This window comes from Oreochromis niloticus, linkage group LG5, assembly GCF_001858045.2.
Source record: "Oreochromis niloticus isolate F11D_XX linkage group LG5, O_niloticus_UMD_NMBU, whole genome shotgun sequence".
NCBI lineage: Eukaryota > Metazoa > Chordata > Actinopteri > Cichliformes > Cichlidae > Oreochromis > Oreochromis niloticus.
This window is the reverse complement of record NC_031970.2, coordinates 38,988,971-38,998,965: the sequence shown is the minus strand read 5'-3', so window position 1 is coordinate 38,998,965 and position 9,995 is coordinate 38,988,971.

The following is a 9,995-nucleotide window of genomic DNA, read 5'->3' as shown; positions in this document are numbered from 1 at the left end:
AGTGTCTATTTGTTAGATTATAAAGTCATATAGCCAAGAGATGGCTAGCTTAGATTACCTCTGTTCGAATATGTTCCAGCTAACTTCTTCCATTCTCCATTTTAGAAATATTACATGACACATCCTGAGCTTTATAAATGCTGGTAAGTGAACTGTGTTACTTGCTTTGGACAGGGTTGGTTTGCTTTCTTATGCTAGGCTGCCATCAGCAGCGTCATATTCAGAAATTCTTTTGTGTAAACCTCCTCATTAAGAAGCTTTAGTGTAAACCTCCTCATTAAATTGTCTTGAATACAGTGAATAAGTGTCCAATCTAAAATACCGATCCAGTTTTTCCGAGGCAGGTGAGTTCATCACTGGCAAATCAGGTGTTCCTATCTTGTTTTTTGTTAGTTTCAATCTTCCTTATCCTATTTGAGGCAGCAGAACCGATTGTGGATTTGGTAATAATTCCAGCAAACACTTTCTGTGCATTTACAGTGTAAACACTTTGATATCACCTGTATGAAATTATGTTATCTGTCAGGTCAGGTAATAGTTAATAGGAAAATTTACCTGCTAAATGTTCTTTATTGTTAATCACTGAGCTTCTCCTTAGAGATTTTACTCTGAAAACAGTGAGTTGTGAAAGTGGACCAAAATGTAATAAACAAAGTTGTAAACACTGAAGCCAGCTCAAACTGCTCCAAACACACCACTGCACACAGTTTTTTCTATTCTTGACTCTGTATGATATCATAGAGTGTGGGTATCCCTAATATGGTCAGGCATACAGCTTTGGCTTTGAGCACAGAAGCCCCACCCACCTGCTGTTTTCTGTATACAAAGGAAGCCAATCAGAAGAAAGCTAGCTTAAAGGGAAGGTAAAAGGGGTGGGAATTTGTTTCAGACAATGTATGAACTGAGTGCAAGCATGAAGGATAAATAAAGATTATTTTAAACTGTAAAGTATACTAAACTACAATAGTAGTGTTCAAAAACACTAAGAAAGAGCTTTAAATAAGCACAGTAGGGCCTCCTTAGATTACCTAATCAGCATATAGTTAAGCTTTTGACCTTCTGTGTGTTTCTAGCTTCCATATTGGGAAGTAATGCTCACACACGATAAGACAAAGGGCTGAATTATCAACAGCATATTAAAAATCTAATTCAACGCAATGTAGTGACACGCAATCAAGCTCACATTATTTCTTGAATAACCACATTTGGTTCTTTTATTTATCTGTAGAACACAGGTCCTTTTAGAAATGTCTCTGTTATCCGATGTGCTTCTGTGTTGAGCGTAGGCAGCTATGACTCTGGAATATGTGATGTGATGTCTGTGTAGGTTTAGCATGTGGATGATGTCATACCAACACAGAAAGGCCATCTGTATACACACACACACACACACACACACACACACACACACACAAAGATGGTGAAAGTATGGTAGTCCCGATAATAAGTTAATAAATATTGTAGCATCATTCACAGAATGCTAATAGGTTTTTGACACACGCACACACACACACACACACACACACACACACACACACCTACTAACACACACTCTTTCTAACCCACATACTGTATTTTTTTCAGACATACAGATATGTGGGCATGTAAGGATCTTGCTAAAGATATAGCAAGAAAACGTTTATTGAAAATGCTTGAATGTAGTTAGACTGAGTTTGCAGTGTGATTAATGTGAAGGGCGGATGCACTCGGCAGCCATGCATAAACCAGCTCCCAAACTCCTACAACATAGAATAGATGAACAGGAGCCCTCTGCTCCACTGCAGTTTGTGGATGTGTGTGTGTGTGTGTGTGTGCGTGTGTGGTGTCAGACCCTTCTTTGTGTTTTCTTACTCTTGTTTGTTTGAAAGCATGAGGGATGTAACACAGGCCACTTTGTTTTTCTGTGTGTATTTGTGGCCTATGGATTTGACCATTGTCTCTCCAAAAGTGAGTGGGAGAGAAAAGGAGGGGTCTGCAGTACAGTAGACTACAGAGGTCTAGTCCGTGTTTGGTACAGCCATCTCTGACTGTTCAGAGAGGTTCAGTATATTTTCATGTGTATTGCAACTCAGAACATCTTTAATTTTTACTCTTTAAGTGTGTGTGTGTGTGTGTGTGTGTGTGCATGCGTGCATGTGCTTGCCGCACAGCCTGTCCCTGTTGCCATGGTGATGTGGCGAGCACGGAGACGGTGGTGGCAGGTTGGGGTCGGGCACAGCGGGGCGCTGAGCTGAGATTAACTGTGACTGTGACTCTGGAGAGAGGAGAATAAAACAGCAGGCTATCAAGGGCGGACATGACCTCCGTCTCTGTGCTCCTCGGGGCGACGGGCGCCACATCCAAAGGAAACTTTCTATAGTCCAGTGCTTTGGCTGCAACTTTCAAGATCAGCCTCTTGCTTATCTCTATAAAGCCTTGCTCAGCGCTCTGGGAGATGTGTGTGTGTGTGGTATTGTCCCTTAACCGAGAATTCGTGTACAGCCACGGTACATTCCTGTGGCTGTTCTTTTTCTGGAGATTTTTCATTTTGGCCCAGAATATTACAGTTTTCAGTGGGAATGTTAAGCTAATTGACCTGCAGAGATACCAGTAATCATCAAACAGCGATGAGAGTACAGAACAAACAAGGTCAAACTGTATCTGTTAGTTCCATTGCTGCTGCCAGTCCGGCCTCTTGTTTAAAATCAATCTTGTGTTAGAGGGACACAGGGATGCTTTGTTTTGGTGGTTGTTCTGGCGGATGCCTTGCCGATGACTTCAGCTCAACCATGAACTGTCTCCTTATTCCTCTATAGGACTGCAATCACAACTGTGCCGGTCTGGGCATGGTACCACAGCTGAGAGGGATCTATAGATTGGGACTGCCACAGGGTGACAGGGAAATTAGCTTTTTTCTCTTTTCAATTTGTAGTCTATTAATTTTACAATTTATTTGCACCATTTCACTTGATTTCCTCCAATCTAGGCCACTACTAATTTACTAATCTACAAATATATTATTATTGTGTTGTCTTTTGGATAAATTAGAATGTAAATATAAGAAATCTAAACAAAAAAAAGGATAAAAGAATCCAGCTGTCAGCTTAAAACCCTAATTCCAAAAAATGCTGGGACGCTGTGTAAAGTATGTAAAAAAAAAACCAACCTATAATGCAAACATCTGCAAATCACACAACATCCCACCAGTACTAGCTGAACAGTCCTGGGTCTTCTTTCTCATATTTAACATTTCAGGATCTACCAAATATTTTCAGCTGGTGAAAGGTATGGACTACAGGCAGACCAGTTCAGCATTCTAACTCCCATATTACGTAGCCATGTTGTTTGGAGCATCATCTTGCTGCAATATGGAAGACCTTCCCTGAATGTTGCTCTAAAACCTGTATATACCTTTCAGCATCGATGGGGCATTCCCAGATGTGCAAGCTGCCAGTCCCATAGGTATTAATGCACCACCATACGATCAGAGATACAGGCTTTTTGAAGCTGGATGGTTCCTTGCTTCTTTAGCCAAGAGGACACGGCAGCCATGATTCTAATTTTGATTAATCTACAAGTGGATTTCTCTGGATTCTGTGAACCTGTTGATGATACTGTCATCAAATATTCAAAGTCTTTGAAATTTTACGTTAAGGAGCATTATTCTGAAATTTTCCCACAGTTTCTCGTAGTACTTTTATGCTGATTGGTCAACCTCTGCCTAGATGTACTTCTGAGAAACTCTGACTCTCTAAGATGCTCTTTTTTATACCCAGTCATGTTACTGCCCTGTAACCAGTTAAGCTAACCAGTTGCATAATGTTCCTACGCCTGTTTTTTTAAATATCCCTTTTCCAGCTTTTTGTTGTCCCCCTCCCAACTTTTTTAAGATGCTTTGATGAAACTCAGCTAATATTTTCATGAAACAATTAAATGTCTCAGCTTGCAATTTACACAGTATCCCAGCCTATTTGGAATTGGTCATGTGATTACATTACAGAAGTATAGTTTATATTTGCATGCACTGGTTCATATAATTTTCTATATTTTTTTGTATAACACAGAAACAAGAGAAACAATACACACAGTCAACACAAATACATGACAGTAGATCCACTGTTTATTTTGGTAAGTCTGTACAGTGTGTGCAAAAGATCAAGTTTGATTTCACTCATTGTCTAGCATAATGCCCCCAAAAGCTTTGGTTTCCACACTGTATTTCTTAGCAAAATCTGCTTTAAGTAGTACTACTAAATCTCACGTTGCCCTGTTTTTTACAAGGTCACAGAGCAAAGTCTTTTTATGTTTTTTTATGTTCAGTTTTACTTTTTTTTTAATTTGTCGACAAGTTATTTATCGACTGTCTTGGTGTAGTAATGTTATTAATGCTTGCATGCTTGAGTCTCATGTTTGGCAGGATCTGGCAGACTTAATGTTTCTGGTTCAGGATTAGCCTGACTGTTTGTTTAGCACAGTGTGGAGGAGTTAATGGGCCTGAATAAACTGCAGCACTATTCGGCTAATGACATTTTTATCGGAGCTCTTGAAATAGGAAATAATGTGGAAATAATTACTTTTTATGAATTCCACACACTCCACATTATCACACAAACGCACCATTTCACTGCATCTAAAAGCAGAGTGGCAGCAGCTTGCTTGTGTGTATGTGTGTGTGTGTATGTGCAAAGTACAGGGATCTATTACATTTTGCCCTGTGAGATAGGATGAGCTACTCTTTAGGGAGTTCCATGTAGTATTTCTGGGAGGTTAAACACCACAGTGATGTATAACTGCTATTTCCTACCTGTGCGTCCTTCCTAAATTACTCATTCCTGAAGGCTGGGTGTAGCACCCCCAGCCTTCAGGAATGGCAGTGATTCTTGGATAAACTTCAGTCCCATCAAATCAAGATGTTGTAGCTCGTTGTTATGGTGAAAGCAAGTTGGTCAGTACTTGGCTCACTGCCACCCGCTTACAAGAAGACAGATGGGAGAATAAAGTTGGTGGGAGTGAGTAAAGGAGACATGAAAGTGTGGTGGAAGAAGGTGTTATGGGGTCAGACAACAGGACACAGCAGATGAGGAGCAAATGTTTTCACATGTAAATGTGACTGAAAATACATAAATAAGTGGGAAAGAGAGCAAAAAGGGGAAATGAAAGAGGCAGAGGAACGAGTGATTCTCCTTCATGAGACAGCAGGTACATAGCAAATTTTTGGAATAGCAGCCAATAAAAAGGTGCCAAAGACAGTAAAAATGGTTTTGTAGACACTAGTTTTATAGCCTGTGCTAACTTTCTTTAACTGGTGCTTCTGACATCCTTGCGGTTATTTAAAATTTTCTCTTTTTATTTTGATGGTTTTACCACAGCAGCTCTGTCACCTGATGATGAAAGCTGCTGTTTCAATCCAAAAACAGGCCATTTTTCATTTTTCCTTAAAAAAGGTACAGTTACTGGGGGATGGTGTTGCATGAGAATATTAAGATCAGGCCTTCACATATTCCTGAAAGTAAGAATCTGTTACAATATCAAGCATCAAGCTTGGAACAGTCATTTAGTCTGTTAAGCAGGAATGTTCCTGGAAACAAATGTACTAATTGTTTAAACGAATAAACAAAAAACAGAGTAGTTGATTACTCTAAAAGACAAGAACCACTCTAACGAGATGAGCTCACTTTACTGGAGTTATGCACTGACCACACAAATGTGTATTTCAGGAGCTACATGAAACAAATAATCACGTCCCTCAGTGATGGTAAAATTGTGTTTACGTGTGACTGAAATGTGCTGAACGGCCAATCCACGATTGAGAGTGTTCCATAGAGTCTTCCATTTTTCTTCACTGACTGGGATCATCAACATGCTGGAAAATGAAGCTATTGCCAGTCAGACACATTGCAGATGGCACTGCATGGTGAATCAAACTGACATTATTTTTCTGAGTTCATAATTCCATCAATTTTGACAAGATCCCCAACCCCACTGGTTAAAATGCAGACCCAAATCATGACAGAGCCTTGGCCATGTTTTACACATAGCTGTAGACAACAGGGGGTAGGAGAGAGGTAAACTCAGGAAAACTCAAAACTTGGAATTTCTTGTGTAAATTTCACATACCTCAGTCTTTTTCTCCCGGTTTCTCTTCCTTGATTCTAGACAGCCCCGCTTCCTCTGAGACCATTTCCAATGAGGCTTTGGTGAGCAACAGATGGATTAACTGAAGGGCAGGTCAGATATTCACTGCATGTTTCCCCCCCAATTTCTTAAGGATATGACTTTCAGATACTTTTCATCTGCTGTATATTGTCTCGTACTTGTCCAGTTTCCTCAGAATTTTTAAGGGCACAATGTACACCATGTCTCCGGTGTGCAGTTTACTTTGTGGTGTGCTCTTTGGAAATCACCTTGTTGCTGCAAAATACCATCAAACTTTGCTGCCTGTGGCCTTTTTGCAGATTCAACTAAAGACACGGGAACAAATTATGTTTCTGTGACAAAGTGCCTAAAGATAAAAGTTGAAATGGGGTTTTTGCAAAGTTTTCTGTTATGTGTAGAAACAACACCGGTTCATCACTTCAGTTAGGTGCCTTTTTTATGTTTGAAGCATTAGTCAGTGTTAAGTGGCTTAACAAAGAAAAAAGCATTCATCTGAAATTTTCAGTCTGAAGGAGTAGACTGAAAAGGCAGCCATAGAAAATCTTTGAAAATCCTTCAGAGAGCCTGAAGAACTAGACGGCTTCAGATCACTTCCAAAGAATTACAAGTCTGGCTCCTTGGAAACAAAATACAAAGAAACGAGTGGCTCAAGACTTTTGCACAGTACTGTACCTTTTGCAGGAAGGGAACAAAAGGCAATAATGTTGTGTAACACATTACTTTTTAATGTCAATAATCTTTTAATTTTACAAGGTACTTTGCACTGATTTAGTGACACTTCAAACATTTTGTACCTTTTCAATTTCTGGCCTTAAAAGTGGAAGATTTCTGTCAAATGTGGAGATCCTAAGGCTTATCTTTGCTCAATCCATGTTTGCCACAGTGCAATGTGATTCTGCAGACAAAAAATGGAATCTGTCACAGTTTTTCTTTCCATTACATTTTTCACCCCGCAGCAATGCCAATCACTGTCATTCCTTCATGATGTTTTAATTTAGTCTCATTTCACCTCTTGAAATATAACCCTGTCCTGTGTTTTTCGAACTAACAAATACAAAACTATGTTCTCTTTTTTGTCTAAATAAAATTCTTCTTTATTAGTTGCTAAAATACAGAATATTCCCATTAGATCAAAACCACAGGCTGGCTGCTCAAATATATTGAAACCCAGCACTGAGTTTGCTTCACACTTTCAGGCAGGAGGTAGATGTTTGAATATGAGCAGCGAGGAATTTGACTTACTTCTCTTACGATGGGAAAGAAAAGAAAGTGGGCATCTGGAAGGAAGCGATTTAGTGATATGGCATGGTGATGATGCCCTAATCATTTATCTCGAGCTGCTTGTGCTATATTTGTATGATACTTCAGATATTTTACTTCAGTATTCATGCTGAGGATGGCATTGTGATGCATTGCTTAGCAAAAGCTGTGATACATGAAAAAGGCACTGAATGACTCATTAACTTGATGTCAAGTGTGATGATTATATGTAAAAATCAGACATAATTTCTCCTCCATTACTGAAGAGATCATGTATAAAAAATCGTTTTGAACAATATTTATCGATTAATCAAAGACATATCTTTAATTTGTGTATTTTTATTGTACCAAGATAAATTTGCACCTGCATTAAATATGGTAAAAGAAACATGTCTTTTGTCCTGTCCCTCCCTGAGCCTGGTTCTGCCAGATATTTCTTCTTGTCAAAAGGGAGTTTTTCCTTCCCACTGTTGCCAAGTGGTTGCTCCAGGGGGTCGTTAGATTGTTGAAGTTTTCTCTGTATTATTGTAGGCTCCTTGAGTTAACTATTGTTGCAATTTGGCAGCATATAAATAAAATTGAAGTGGAAAAAAAAGAAAAAGAAACCTGTGCACCTCCACTTTGTTCAATATGGCTAGTGTAGTAACAACCTGCTTGTGACATGTAACTGGGGGTGAGAGGGTGAAGGAGATGGATTGCGTGTGGAGGTAGGGGAGGAGGGCCGGAGCGGACCAGGATCGAGGGGCTGTTCAGTGTTTGGTTAAGGCCAGATGGCTAGAGAATGGCGTCTGTAGCCCCTGGTCTGTGTGCTGTGTAGTGAGGACTGGGAGGAATGCTGGCCTTTTCTTTGCCCCTCTCAGCGAGTGGAGGCTCAGAGGACTGCAGTACAATAGTGGATTAAGACCCACATTCCCTTTTTAATCTCTCTATAGTCACCCTCAGCTGTTCACCCTCAGGCCTTTGCTCCTCTACCTCCCTCTGCCTGTCTGTTGATGTTGGATTGGCATACAATGTACACACTCACACACATCATAACTACAGATAACCCCATCACTCACAGGTCATCTTAATGACCCCACTGTACTTATATACTCACCCGTTTGATCGTGTAGTGTGATACATGCACATTTAATTTCTCACATTGGGTCTAGAGCTTAAATCTCAGATCAGAAAGATCTGTAACAGCTGCTGATAGTTGTTGAGGAAAGATAACGTTGAACTCCAGTGAGAAACAAAAAACTGAACTTCTCTCAAGAATAATTCAGAATTATCACAAGTCTCATCTATGTCAGGAGCTCATGCGTTGATATCAAGGAATATGGGGCAATGAGAAACATGTGATTAGTTTTTCATAAAAACCTGAGAACCTAAAATTTAAGATCACAGGTATCCAAACTCTAACCCGTCCGCTCTAACTAAGGGGTTAGACTGATTCTAACCTGATAACTGATAACTGATTCTCAACATGTGTATTTTGGCTTTTGAAAGTACTTCCCCCAGATAATATAAATCAGGTTCTGGCTTTTCAGAATTGGCAGAGTTCAGTTAAATTGGTTTCCATGGTTTGCCCTGGCCAAATGGTGGATTCAAACCCAGGACCTTCTTGCTCTGAGGCAGCAGTCCTCCAGCTCCAATGAGCTGATGAGACAAAGACTGAGTTATGTGGCTACAATTACAAGAGACATGTTTGGAGAAGTAAAGGTGAGGCCTTCAAACCAAAGAACATTGTATTGTCATGTATGTTGGTAGCAGCATCATGCTGTGGGGCTCTATTTGCTGACAGTGGTACTGGTACTCTGCGCTAATTGTATGGAATAATGAAGAACTCCTTCTTCATTATTCCATACAATTAGCGCAGAGTACCAGAGTACCTCCAAATTCTTCAACTTCACCTCAAATCAACAGCCAGGTGGTTGAAACTGGGACACAAATAGGTGTTCCAACATGACAATGATCTCCATCATAGCTGGTTTTGGAATGGATAAAGCAAGCTTCTGGAATAGCCTTCCCAAAGCCCCAAACTCAATCCAGTCAAAGGTTTGTGGACTATGTTTAAAAGCTTTGAATTGCAAAAGGACATTGAATCAAATACTAGTGGTGGCATATGCATATACTGGAGCCTCTATGCATACTTTTGACCCTGTGTGAATTGGAGAAAATCCAAAATAAATTAAAACTTGTGCACCTGATTCTTGTTATTTAAAATCATTAAATATATATATTGTGCAGTCATCCCACCCTGGCCACAGAACAACTTAAAGAAATCCTTAAGAGCCCAAGATTATGTCACAAGAAGAACTTTTCCAATTTTACTGACCAAATCACTTGAATTGTACATGCATCCTCCGGCTGCTGCTATAGGTCGCCCAATCCCCTCCCCCAAATGTAAATAAAAACAAGGGTAATAAACTGCAAATGTCATACACCCACATTTTATTCACAGCAGAATATAGCATCTCAAGTGTTTGAAGTGAGAAAAACTACTATTTTAAGAAAAATCATAGTACCACATTTTGAATTTGATGGCAATAAAGTTGTTTCAAAAGTGTTGGGAGATGGCCTCTAAACAAAAACAGCTGGAGAAACATTGCTGCTGGATC